Source organism: Phascolarctos cinereus, unplaced genomic scaffold (genome assembly GCF_003287225.1).
Source record: "Phascolarctos cinereus isolate Bilbo 61053 unplaced genomic scaffold, phaCin_HiC Scaffold_726;HRSCAF=1367, whole genome shotgun sequence".
NCBI lineage: Eukaryota > Metazoa > Chordata > Mammalia > Diprotodontia > Phascolarctidae > Phascolarctos > Phascolarctos cinereus.
In genome coordinates, this window is record NW_027556098.1 from 90,212,025 (window position 1) to 90,227,221 (window position 15,197).

Consider the following 15,197-nt stretch of genomic DNA (forward strand, 5'->3'; position numbering starts at 1 on the left):
ATATGTGAAAGGTTGAGAACAAAGGCTAATGTCCAGGGAATAGGAATGAAACATGGCAATGAAATTTAACTCTTGTGTTGTTAAGATCATTCCTTCCTCATTTCCTGAAATGGTTGATGCTTTGATTCTCTTAAGGGTAGTGCCCTTTTCTCCATTCAATAATTGTAATATTGATGATAGGCACCTTTTGAGTCTTTAAAAGGAATGATTATGGAAGAATTGAGTAGTTGTAGTTGGAGATAAAGAGACTAGTATTTCAGAAGGCTAATCTAGAAGTGCATTTTAACACTTTGTGACCTTTTCATTGTTCAAAATTTTTTTTAAATGTTACCTTAAATTGCATTATGTAAGGCTATATCCAAGAGAATGGGGAAGAAGGTATGCCAGTTGGGATTTAAGGTAGAAATTTCTCTCTTTAAGGTAGACATGTTCGGATTTTTAAAAAAATGTTTAATTTAAAACTTGTTTCTGACAGACTTGTGCCTAAAAGACAGAATACAGTATTAATTTTTGAATGTATATGTACATATATATTTTAACTATATATGCATAGATATTTATAGCTAAATATATTTGGAAAATAATTTTACAAAAATATTTTAAAGTAATATTGAATTTTCTTCTCAATTTTATGTACATACACATTAGTTTTTAAATGTTTACCTATATGTACATATATTTATACGTATGCACATATATTTACCTACATATATTACCCTCATGTGAAATTTTTGTTATTCAGTTACTTTTAGTCATGTCCAACTCTTTGTAACCCCATTTGGGGTTTGGTTGGCAAATATACTAGAGTGGTTTACCATTCATTCTCCAGCTCATTTTACAGATAAGGAAACTGGGGAAAACAGTGTTAAGTGTCTTGCCCAAGGTCACACAACTAGTAAATGTCTGAGGCTAGATTTGAGCTCAGAAAGATGGGTTTTCCTGACTCCAGCCCAAAGCTCTATCTACTGTACCATCTAACTACTCTATATATGATACATATATTTACTTACATAAGTATACATATGTGACTATATGTAGATATAGTTATATAGGTATGTGCTTATACACATATACACATATATACTATATATATAGAAAGACAGAGGGAGAGAGACAAACATTTTAAAACAATTACATGATATTTTAATTTCTTCTGTACTCTGATTATATATAGGCAAATATTGAAAAACGATTATGCTTTAATTTTAAATTAATTTAAATTCTTCTGCAACTTTTTCCCATGGAAAAATGAGAATAAAATGCCTAATTTTCCCTTATCATTACTGTTTGAATCATCTCATGGTTTATAAAAGAGTGATCATAAGTGACACTTAGGTTTCTATAAACCATAAAAAAGTGCCCTAGGTATAAACCAACAAAGTAACATAGCAGGTGAATGATCATCCAAGATTTTAAAATTTCACATTCTTCATGTTCTTTTTCATCCTGTAGGATATACATTGGTTATATATGTAGTAAATTTAGCAGCAAGCTAATTGAATATATATTATATCATAGTTGTTCTCTTTATCAATTTACTCTAAGCATAACCACAATTAAGGAGCATCAGGGGAAGGGGAGGAAAAATGGAATTACTCCTGTTGATTATTCATTTTCTTAAACTCTTCTGAGAAATTATTTCTGAAACGTGTTAAAAAGAATAAACATGATAAGTATTAATTTAGCCTCTCTTATTCAGTCAGTATATTGCCAAGAAGATCTTCAGGGTTGCTGGCCAAAAGAGAAACAATTACTATTTGTATTCACTCTGAGCCATCAGGGCTCAAAAAATAACCATTAAGTGGTGCTTGGGCAGGAACATATTGTTGACCAATAAGTGAGAGCTGGGGTGAATTGGTTTAAGGCATGGTCTTTAAGGAAGAAATCTAGCCAGTAAACCCCAAGATAACTAGGTAGGTGTCAGCCATCAAAATTTACCTTCCTTTGGGCAGAGCAATTTCTTCCTTAAAGCCTATGCCTTAAACCCAACTCACTCTGGTTCTCATTGCTTGGCCAGTAATAGGTCCCTGCCCAAGCACAACCTAATGGTTATTTTTTGGGCCCTGATGGCTCAGAGTGAATAGAAATAGTAACTCTTTCTCTTTTGGCCAGCAAAACTGAGGGTCTTCTCCTCACAGTTTGATTTCATTTATTTGTTTATTCATTCATTCATTCATTCATCTCCCTCTCTCTCTCTCTCTCTCTCTCTCTCTCTCTCTCTCTCTCTCTCTCTCTCTTTCTCTCTCTCTCTCTCTTTGATTAAAGGTGTCATCCCTTGATTCACTTCATAAACAGGCCTAAGACCTGAATGGACATTGCCTCATCAAAGTGAGAACTCAGAAAGATCTTAGCTTAAAAAGGCCAAGGTCTCCCATTGCATCCTGGGCCATCTCCAGTTGTCCTTATCTATATCTGGCCACTGGACCCAGATGACTCTGGAGGAAAAAGCGAGGCTGGTGACTGCACAGCCCTCCCTCACTCAAATCCAATTTAATTGCAAGTCATGGCATCATCTTCCTGACATCAGGGTCCTGTTCCAGAAGGAAGGACAAATTACAATGAAAGGAACTATTTGGGGCAAAAAAAGTTCTTTCATTTAAGAAAGTTACAATGTAGATTTTAAAGTGGTTAACACACACAAAAGAATTGTGAACAATGCAAGATGACATATAGCCAAGTATGAGATTTCAACTGTAAGTGATATTGCAGGTCAGATTTTAGAGAGATCTGCTGGAGCTAGAATAATTGGGGAAGGCTTCACAGACGTGGCCTTTACTAACAGATGAATCTTGAAGAACAGGCAAGATTTCAATAGGCAGAGAGGAGAAGTGAGGACATATAAGAGAAAGGAAATAACTTGATCAAGAACACAGAGGGGTTAGAATGAATGAAGCTTTCTATAGGATGGTAAGGAAACAGATTTTGCCGCCTACAATTTTAGTGGTTCCTTGTTAAAGAATGTAATAAAACTTTATTTCTTAAAACAACGGCAACAACAACAACAAACAAACTTTATATCTATCAAATGTGTTTTAAAAGTTATTTTTAGTGATGATTATATACTTGAGGTGTATAATAATATAGTGCCCCCTATGGACTATGGCTATGGACTGCAATCCCATTTGGGTCCCCACCATGAGATCAGGTTTGTGTTCTCAAAGAATTTCAAAGACCCAGGCTGACTCCAAGCCGACTAGAGAGATTTCTTATGGTTTTGAGGTTTCGCACTCTGGTGAGTGGCTAAGTTCCTTAGAGGAACTAGCAATCTTGGTAAGGCAAGACAGACAATTTTATAGAGTATACAATGCTGATTACACAATCAAAATTTACATAGAATATAGGAATATGATTAATATTAAAAAGGCATGAAGGGATTGTTAAGGGATTAGGTAATAAGGGAGGGGCCCCAGCCTCAGTAGAACTGTGCATGCTATCTTAGGGGAAGCCCCTTTAATGGTTTGGTGGTCAAACATCCTGGTCATGCTGCTTTCTGATTGGCTAACTATTATGGTCCTGTCTGGTCAAGACGGATAGTTAGGTATTGTGGTCTTGTGTTGGGCTAGATGGATGATGTGATTATGGTTGAGTGCATGGGCATACCTATTTAAATATGTGAATTGGATCTAGGGGAAGTGGTTAGCTAGGGACAATGGTTATATTGAGTCTGGGGGCAGTGGCTTGCTAGGGGCAGTGAGCCTGCGCTTCAGTGAGGCCTGATTGAGTCTGGGGGCTTTCAATGTGATGCTTTTTAAAGGACCACTAGGGAACATGGCTGATTGTTGGCCAGATAATGGTTAGCTACCTACTAATTCCATCAAGTTTACTTGAAAACAAAACAAAACAACTCCAGAACTTCTTCATACATCTTAAAGGATATAACAACATGGTTGGTCAGTTGTGTTGAACTCTTTATAACCCGATTTGGGCTTTTCTTGGCAAAGATACTGGAGTGGTTTGCCATTTCCTTCTCTAGTTCATTTTACAGATGAGGAACTGAGCCAAACATACTTAAGTGACTTGCCCAGGGTCACTTAGCTGGTAAGTGTCTGAAGTCAGATTTGAATTCAGAAAGATGAGTCTTCCTGACTCCAGGACCTGACTCCAGCTGCCCCGTAAAGTACAGTATATTTCCTTTATGACTTTATTGCATCCTTGTTTTTGTTATTGCTGCTTTACTTTCTGTAATTTAATCAAATTAGCAGAGGAAGGGGCATTAGTTGACAGGGAATATTCTGGTCAACTATCCTACCACAATGAAAACTAGAAAAGCTACTTAGCCCTTTAAAGGTAAGGTATATCTAGGTGACACAGAGTAGGACACCAGTCCTGGAATCAGGAAGACCTGAGTTTAAATCTAGTCTCAGACACTTACTAGATATGTAACCCTGGGCAAGTCACTTAATTCTGTTTGCCTCAGTTTCTTCATCTGTAAAATGAGCTGGAGAAGGAAATGCCAAAGCCCTCCAACATCTTTGCCAAGAAAACTTCAGATGGGGTCACAAAGAATCAGACATGACTGAAATGACTGAAAAGCAATAAGAAAATATCTGTATCAGAAATATTCTACTTCTAGATTGGAATCTTCACCTTTTATTAACCTATTGATTGTGGGGAAATCACTTAAACTCTCTGAACCTATTTTCTCATTTGTAAAATAGGTAAAAATAATTTTTTATACTTAGGTTGGCAGAAAACTAGCTGCTCCCTCTTGGACAGTTGCTGCAGAAACATCCTTTCCCAACTCCTTTCTTCTACCAGGCAGCATGGATATGCCTTCACTCTCTTTACTCAAGTGCTCAAGAACCAGATGAACAGAGAGAATAGTAAGGAAGTAAAAAAAATGAGAGATGATGATTTCTTTTGAGGGAAGAGCCACCTATTACTTATTCTTTTTGCTTAACCACTGTTTTAGTTTAATTGTGTCCATAGAAATCATGAGTTCATGAGTTAAAAATTTACATGCCTTAATCTTATCTCTGCATTTTAGGGAAGTTAAAAAAATCAATAGCAATTAATAAGATTCTCATAAACTCAACAGCCCCAACTAGGAGTGAAATCTCAATCTCCTCTCTCTCTCTCTCTCTGTCTCTCTCTCTCTCTCTCTCTCTCTCTCTCTCTCTCTCTCTCCCTCCCTCACTGCTATCCCACCTCCAAACCTTCTCTCTCATTTCCCCTTTATAATAATATACCACACAAATCAGAATTAAACTTCATCCAAGTTAACATTCAGTACTAATTACATAGAATGAGCAAAATCATGATTTGTAATCAGCTCTTTTAAGGAAGGACCAGGATACTTAAGAGACATAATTTTTTTAGGCACTTGAAACTCAAAACCATTAGTTATTTCTACTTCATATGTCATGATTTTTTCCCTATACTTTCATTATCAATATTATTTAACATTTTAAAGATATGTCAAATAACAAAAAAATCAAGCATGTCATTCCTCGTATAGGACCAAAAGCATTAAATGATGCGTATGATTTTTACTTTTGCTTTAATTAAGAAGAAATCTTCTTGTTTATTTCAACTAGGTCATTTCTTTACTTTTATTAGTCTTTCCCCCTTGATGTATAAGTAGAATTTGTCAAACACTTATAAAACCTTGTAAATAATGTATTTATAGAGTATAATAAAATTTTATCTTCATGTAGTTTCTACTATTTTACTAATTTATTTTTATTTTTCTGACTTTTCAGATTTTCAGAATTTATAGTTTGGTTGTTATAATAATGTTACTTTGCTTGCATCCTTACTGATAAAATGTCCCAGAAGCTCTCTGATGAACAGATTTTAGAACTAGTAAATATCTCATCTGATTTATCCAATGGTGACCTTTCAGGTAGTAAATTCTCCTTGAATTTTTTGTAGCTGTTGATAGTGTTGATTACTTTCTTTTCCCCAATACTCTCTTTCTCTAAGTTTTGGGGACATCACTCTCTCCTGGTTTTCATCCTAACTATCCGACCACTGTTTTTGTCTCCTTTGCTGGATCTTCTTCAATGATCTCTGAGACCATGCCCTTTCAATATAAATATCCCTAAACTACTCCTACCTTTCCAGTCTTCTTACACCTTACTCTTTATTATATATTTTTCTATCTGTGACACTGGTCTCCTGGCTGTTTCATGAACAAGGAATTCCACTTGGCTCTGGTCATTTTCAGTGGCCATCCTCTGAGCCTCCATGCTCTCCCTCATCCACTTTGACTACTGTGTTTACTTTAAGTCCCAATTGAAATCCCAACATCTACAGGAGGCTTTCTTCCCCCTACCTTTCTTAATTCTAGTGCCTCCTGCCTGTTAATTATTTCTTAACTCTCCTGTATTTAGCTTATTTTGTATATATTTGTTTGTCTGTTGCCTCCCCCATTACATCATAAGGTTCTTGAGGGCAATTACTGTCTTTTGAATCTTTTTTTACATCTAGTTCTTAGAGTAGTGCCTAACATATGGTAAGTACTTAATAATTGTTTATTGATTGATTGAATTTGAGATGTGAATGCTACAATTGCAGTGTGTGTCAGAGAAAAAGTATTCCTTATATGATGACAGTGAAAATGAGTCCATCACTGAAACTCCTTCTATAGCTGACAAACTAAAAAGTAATGAGCAATTTAGCTTTGTCAGATCCAAGTTCATGACAAAAGAGAAGCACAATGTCTGAAATGTAAAGATGGTTCTTCTGGGTGATGTGTTATTGCTTCTCAGTTAGTATGAGGATCGTTGCAACAGCTAAGTTTACCCTGAAATCTGGCCCTACTGCAGACTGTACAATCCATGTCACTGAGAAAAATCCCATTTTTAAAATTTTTATTTAGTGAACCAATGCTTTGTAGCATCTAAAAATGTATAGATGCTTAGGACAGTAGTAATAGGCAATGTTAATTGGTCCATTCCATTTGATGAATTAGAAAAGTTCATTGGTCTTTTTGTCACTTGTGTTATTATCAGTAGAAGAAACCTACCCATACAAAAGCATGTGAAATAGCTCCTGGGAGTATCCTTTATTCAATAAGACTATGCCACATAATTGATTTCTCCATATAATGAGTACTTTCACTTTGACCTAAAAACTGAATGGAAGTAAAATCTATGTCATTACAAGTTTTGTGTCTTTTACAAACAACATATTGTTGGATTCTGGTTTCTTATTCATGCTAATATTGTCTTCAGTTTTAGGATGAGTTATCTCATTCCCATTCACAGTTATGACTACTAACTGTGCACTTACCTCCGTCCTATGTTCTTGTGTTTCTCCTTTTTATTTTAACTCCACCCTCTCCTGAAAAAGGTCTTTTTTTGTTGCTTCTAACCATTATGTCCTTTAATCCTCTTAGTCCTCTTTTCTCTTAGTCCCTTACCCTCTCATTCCCATGTGAGGTTAGATTTCTATACCCAACTGAGTGTTTGGCCAATGCTGTTTTTTAAGAGTTGTTTTATTCAGTAGGATTTGTAACTTTTTTTTACTATTTGGCCAATTCTGTTTTTTAAGGAGTTCTTTTTCTTAATATTTTTAGACTCTTTTGCCAATCTGTTCTCTTTATAACTTTCTTGCATTGCTCTCATTACTTTTCCCAATTTTTCCCTCTACCATTTTTTTAAGTTTAAAACCTTTTTTGTTTTGCTTTTAAAACACTCTTCTTTTAGTTCTAGGGATTTTTGTTGAACTCGTGTCTAATCTGCATTTTTTTTTCTTTGAGACATTACTTACTGATGTTTTCACTTCATTGTCTTCTAAGTTTGTGACTTGAGCTTCTGTGTCACCATAGTAGTTTTTTTTTTTATGATCAGGTTCTTTTTTGTTGTTTGCTCATTTTAAAAGCCTATTTCTTGACTTTGAACCTTATGTTGATTGGCATCTACTCACCTCTGGAAATTATGGGGAGTCACTGTCTTAAAAGTCAAGCTTTTTCACCCTGCTATTTTCACAGCTAGCTCTGGGGGGTAAGTGAATCTTCAGTACTTCCAGTGTGGTGTGATCCAAGGAGAGATATTTACTGCTCTTCTGGTCTGTGTTTTGGTCCTTACTCAGGAAGAACCTCTGTTCCTTTGTGATCACAAGTGCTAGCACTACTCTCCATCTTGAAACTGAGACCAGGAACTATATCCCCTGCTCCTCTGTGACTGCAAGCATTCCTTTTCTCCTTGGAATTGAAGCCCAGAACTGGATAATGGGCACAGAGTTGCCAAATGATGCTTGGTCCTGTTCCCAGTGGTTACACAGGGTTCCCCAGTGATCTCTTTCAGGCCAGGTGTCTAATCCCTTTACCATCTCTGGGTGGTAATAGCACCTGATATTGTTGCTACTGCTGCTGCATCTATTGCCACTGTATTCAAAGCCCACGTTCTTGTGTTGCTGCTGTCTGTGGTCCCAGCCAGTCCCTACCCCGATGCCACAGATCTCTCTTTCTGACCTCCCAAGTTGTTCTGGGCCTGAAAAATATCCCACTCCAAACTTTTGTTGGTCATTTCACTCCAGAATTCAATTTGACACATTATTTTCAAGTTGTTTCATGAGGAATGTTTCATGAGAGTTGGTAGAATGCTTCTTCTACTCACCATCTTGACTCCACCTAGAATCCTTTTATTGAAAATTGTTTGAAGGTATTAATTCTTATTTACATTCCTATATGGGAAGATGATACATATAACCCCTTAGAACTTTATCATTAATAGGAATATTAAAGGAAATATACTCAGACATGGGACATAGATGTAATTCTATTATGTTGGGATGATATCAAAAGAGGAATAGAAGGATGAGAAAGAGGGATACAATAAGAGAGGATGGAAGGGAGAGAAGAATGGTGAAAATTATCTCATATAAATGCTATTCACATGGAAGAATTTATACAATGGAAGGAATAATTTGTACATTGGAGGGTGGCATTGGGAAATAGTTGAACCTTACTATCATCTGGACTGATTGAATGAGGGAAAAATATGCATACTCATAATAAGGCACAGAAATTCATCTTACCCAACATGCAAGTAGGAGAGAAAAGAGTTAAAAGAAAGTTGATAGGAGTAAAATGGAAAATAGATTAAGGGGAATAGTTGCCAGAAGTAAAACAGACTGTAGAGGAGGGGACAGGCTAAGAAAGAGTAGGATAAGTATAAAAGAATAGAATGGAGGGAAATAAACAGCAATCATAATTATGAATGTTAGTAGGATGAAATCACCAGTAAGATGGAAAGCACAGCAGTGGTTAGAAACCAAAATCCAACATTATGCTTTCTTTCTTCTCTTTTTTCCTTTTTCTTTTATTTATTCATATATTTATTTTTAAGAACCACACTTGAAACAGAAAACTACAGAGTTAAAGGACTGCAGAAAAATTTATTAAACTTCACCTGAGGTAAAAAAATGAAAGGGAGCAATCATGATTTCAGAAAAAGCAGAAGCAAAATGATTTAATTGATATAAACAGAAAATCTACTTTTTTATTGCTAAAAAGTACCATTGACAATGAATTAATATCAATACTGAATATATGCACCAAATGGCATAGCATTTAAATTCTTGAAGAAAAAATTAAATGAAAGAAAATGAAGAATGAAACTCTAATAGTAGAAAGCCTCAGTTTATGTCCTATCAGATCTAGATAAAGTGTAAAACAAGCAAGAAAGAAGTTCAGAAGATGAATAGAATTTTAGAAAAGTTAGATGTGGCAGGGGCTGTCTTTTGCCTCTTTCTGTGTTCCTAGCACAGATCCTGGCACATAGTAGGCACTTAATAAATGTCTATGGATTGATTGATTGAAATGAAATGATAGGATTCTGGAGAATATTTAATGAGTTTAGAAAGGAGTATGCCTGTTTCTCAGTTGTGCATAACATCTTCACAAAAATTGATCATGTATCAGGCTATAAAAACCTCACAAATGAATGTAAAATTATTAAATTAATCTTTTTGTAACCATAACATAATAAAAATTGCATTCAACAAATGGCTTTTGAAGTATCATTTAAAAATTAATTGGAAATTAAATAATAATCCTGAAGAATGAATGAGTCAAAGAAAAAATCATAGAAATAATCAATAATTTCATTAAAGATAATGACAAAAATGAGACAATATGCCAAAATTTATGGGATACAACCACAGTAGTACTTAGGGAAAATTTATAACTCTAAATGCTTAAATCATTAAAGGCAAGGGAGGGGCTGGAAGCAGTTCAATGAATTGAAAATGCAACTAAAAAATCCTAGAAAAATTAGCAAATTAAAAACCTTCACTAAATACTAAAATAGAAACATTGAAAACCAAATAATAAGTTAATAAAAATCAGAGTTAAAAATTTAATAAATGAAACTAAAAGCTATTAAAAATAAAAACAGATAAGCCATTGGCTAATTTGATTTAAGAAAAGAAAGAAAACCAAATTACCCATATCAAAAATAAAAAAAATAAATTCACAACCCATGAAGATGAAATAAAAGCAATTGAGAGTTATTCTGCCCAACTATATGCCAATATAACTAATAGTCAAAATTAGCAGAACAGAAAATAGAAATAATTAAATAACCCTATCTTAAAAAAAGGAATCAAACAAACCTCAGTTTCCTCATTTGTAAAATGAGCTATAGTAGGAAATGGCAAGCCATTTTAATATCTTTGCCAAGAAAACCCCAAAAAGATCACAAAGAGTCAGACATGACTGAAAACAACTAAACACAACATGAATAGCTGGACCTTATTTCTAATGGAACTGGAATTATGCAATTACAATTGACTTCATCTTTACTTAGTATATTCGGATATGTCTACTGACTCAAAGGAACTCTTCTATTCATGCAATCATGGGATTCCTATACTTTTCTAGTATGAGAACTGGTATAGCTTCCAGGAATTTCATTCTAGATTTCAAAGCCAATAGGGATGATTCTTTCAGTGAATATACTAGAATAATAGAGTTCTTATAAGGGAATTACTTGTCCTTGTGGGTAATGAGAGTATGATTGAGAATGGTATCAAGTGATTCTAAATTCTGGATGGAAGTCTCTGCCAAGAACTAGATTATGCCCTTAGTGCTCCCTATAAAGTGAAGTGTGGCCTCTTTGGTTAATCTTTTCCTGCTGGGGATTAGAGCTGGTCTTATGTTAGCTGAGAAGTGGTGGCCTAGGATCAAAGTGGCTTACTAATGCCTGATACATAATCATCTTTATCTATTTTTATAGGGGAATAGAAATGAACCAGTCCCTTGCAATGCTTTTAAAAAAATGAGTTGAACTCAATACTTTCTGCTTAGTCACCTTAGTCTGATATTTCTTGACTATTCAGAAGGAGGAAAAAAAAAATCTTTCATTGAAGATTAGATAGAGTAATGTGGGCTGCCTGACCATATACGTCAATGGTGGATTTGGTACTCAATAAATGACTAGACCCAAACATTCTTTAACAAATCATTGTCAAATAAGAGGAATGGCTCTGCTGATGTGATCTAGGGATCTCTCCTTGGTCTTGCCCATTTAACATTTTCATCAGTAATATGGATGACAGCATAGGTGGTGACTTTGCACAGCCCTCCGTCACTTAAATCCAATTCACTTGGGTGTCATGGTATCACCTCTCTGTTCTTGTGGTCCTCTTTAAGAATGAAGGACAAACAACAACACTATGCTTAGCGAGTTAGCAATGTTGGGAAGGATAAATAATACATAGGATGACAGAGTCAGAATGAAAAAATAATTGGTTGCAGCTATTATTAGGATAAAATTCAATAGGGGTAAATGTGAAAGTTCTCATCTGCATTCAAAAAAATCCACACTGTGGGGCAGCTAGGTGGTGCAGTGGATACAGCACTGGCCCCGGATTCAGGAGGACCTGAGTTCAAATCCGGTCTCAGACACATACTAGCTGTGTGACCCTGGGCAAGTCACTTAACCCCACTGCCTAGCCAAAAAAATAAAAAAATCCACACTGCAAGCACAAGATGGGGACAGGCATAGCTAGACAAAATTTTGAGTTAAAGAGTTTTTTAGTGCACAGAAAACTTAGCATGAATCTAGTGATATATCGTGGCAGCTCTCTCCCTCCCCCAGCAATAAACTTAAATTAATCTTAGTTGTATTTAGATGCGTATTGTCCAAAATGAAGTAGTTTCCTATTTCTGATCTGATAGTGTTTGGAGTATTATATTTGTGTTTTAAGGAACGCATTTTATAAAAAACGATGAAAACCTGTTATGGATTTAAAGGGGTTTGATGAGGATGATGAGGGGCCTGGAAACATTGCTATGCGAAGATTGGTTGAAGAAATAGGAAATATTTATGTGGGAGGAGACAAGGTCTAGTGCAGAATTTCTCAAACTTTTTGGTCACAAGACCTTTGTGTTCTTTAAAATTGTATTTTGATAATATTGATACTTGAAGTTCTAATATAATAAATATTAAATGAAAATAGTTTTGATTTCTCAGCAAGTGGATGGCATAGCGGTAGAGTGCTAAGTCTGGAGTCAGGAAGTCTTGAATTTGAATCCAGCCACAGATATTTACTAGCTGTGTGACTCTGGGAAAGTCAGTGTCTGTCTAAATTCTCTCAACTATAAAATGGGGATAATACTAGCACCTACCTCACAGGGATGTTGTGAGGATCAAATGAGATAATATTTGTGAAGTGCTTAGCACTTAATGGATGCTTGTTCCGTTCCTCCTCTCACCAACAATGGGCTCCTCTGGGAAATAGGTTTCATTCACTGAAGGTCTTCAGGCAGAGGCCAGGTACCTCATTAAGGGTGCAGTAGAATATCCTTGTTCTCTTTTGGGTTGACTAGGAACCTGAGTCCCTTTAAACTCTGAGATTTTCTGATTCCATAATTAGAGGGAAATGGATTAAAATGCAAATGTGTGAGATAGTAAATATCTTCCTGTGAATAAATTTCTATCAGAGTACAAAAGATGAAATCAGATCATTTCCTGGTTTTAGAGGGGAAGTATTTTCTAAAATATTCTGGGCATGGTTTGGAATGGTGGTAGAGAGAAGTAGATTCTACTAAATGAAAAAACAAAAATAATTATTAGCTGAAATATATATGTACATATGTATATGTGTGTGTATATATATATATATGTGCATATATATATATAATATATCACTTGAAAGTTTTCAAAGTGTCTCGTATATATGATCTCATTTGATTTTGACAATATCCTGTGAAGTTAAGCGCTACATTTATTAGTATTCCCATGAAACAGATGAAAAAGATGAGACTACCAGAAGTTAAGTGGTTGAAGACACTGAAGAAAAACTTATCATGCTCATCATTTTGCCTCAAGGCTTAGCCTTTCTTCATTTGTAGACAGAAAGAAGCCATGAACAAAGATACTTCATGTTTTCTGTAGTTATATACACATTAGTGAGAACTATGACCTGTAATCCTTTGGTCTTTTTCAAGCTTCAATTAGTATCTGTGAGCCTGTTAGTCACCTAAACCCAGGAATCAATATTAAACAGGAAGGAGAAGACAGCTTTTCCTGTACGGTAACTCTTGCTGGTTTTCTGATCTCCTGAATTTTGGCTATCTTGGTCCTAGCCACTTTTGGCTAGCCTTATCTTATTGCTACCCACATCCCAGAATGATGATTGAAAGAGAAACTTTAAGTCCACAAAGCCAGTTAGAAAGCCATTAAAGATATTTAGGAAGGAGATGATGAGGGAAGGAAGAGGAAGAAAAAAAAACAAAATTGGGAAATAAATAAAAAAAGCCTCTGTTTTCATGTCTTGGTGAGTAGGTGAATAGTATCACCTAGAGAGACAGGAAGTTGTGTGTGGGATGGGGCAGGTGATTTAGAGAGCATGAGATGATGAAATGTCATTGAAATAGACATGATATGTAGGTTGTTAGAAATACAGAACTGAGCCTCATTATCACAGAATTTTATCACTTGAAGGCATCTCATAGTCCAACCTATCCCTGAACAGGCATCTTTCTACAACATATAAAGTACTCACACAGTCTTTGATTGAAGATCTCTCCTCAGGAGCTGGAATTTACTGCTTTCCCAGACAAGTCAAGTCAATCAAGTGAAAAAATTATTTAAGTGCTTATTGTGTACCAGGCACCATAATAAGTGGTATGAATAAATGAAAAGTAAAGCAGACCAAATCAGTCCCTGCTCTCAAAGACCTCACAGTCTATTGTTGGGGCAACATGTAAAAAACTATGTACAAATATGATATATGTAGGAATTGGAGTAGTTCATTCCACTTTAATTTTTTTCAAAATGTGTTATTTATTCTTAACATTGATGAATTTAATGAATATAAAATATTTTTAAAAAATTTTATTTCCTTGAGAATAGTAAGAGAAATGTGGAATCAATTAATTAATTAAATTGTTGATTCATTTTTTTTTTCTGCTGAAAATATTTATAACTGCCATTAGGTGTTCAGCATATACAACAATGTTTTGTACATCCTCATGGTAGGTCCAGTAGAAACACAATAATAGACTCAGTAACCTTGAGCAGGAGTTCACTTACTAGATTTTCAAAAGACTGACTTTTAACTTTGATCCAATGACCATTTCTATTAGAAATGTTTGGGCATTTTTGGAAGATGGAGGAAGGTGTAATTATCTCTTTCTTCTAGGTTCTGCGAATGATAGATGTTACATTTAGCACTATATAATGGGAAGAACTTTCAGTTTTCAATGCTTAGGATTCTCTTACACAGCTGTCTTCTGTCATTCCACTTTTTAGACATCTCTAATTGTTAAGAACTTTGCCTGATGTCAAGTCTAAATCTTCTACAACTTCCACACATTGCTTCATTAAACTCATTCAACCCTCTGGGGCCAAGCAAAACAAATCAAATCACTCAGCTATATGTAAAAGACCTAGGATAATGAAATGCTAATAAAGGAAATAGTTTCAATAAAGAGTACACATTGTCAAATGTAGCAGAGTAAGGAGTTTTAGGGCAAACAAAGTCATTAGATTCCTTTTAGCGACCTTTGAAAAAGAAGTATTTTATTAGAATAGTAGAAATAGAATCCAAATTTAGGGGATTAAGAGAGAAGGAAGGAGTCAAGAGTAAATGGAGGCAAATGATACTATTTATCTGAGAAATTTGGCAATGAAAGGGCCATATTCAATAATACTGACTTCTTTGCTATTCCTTTAACAAGGTACTCCATCTCTCAATTACAGGTATTTTCATCAACTGTCCAGTATGCCTGGAATTCTCTC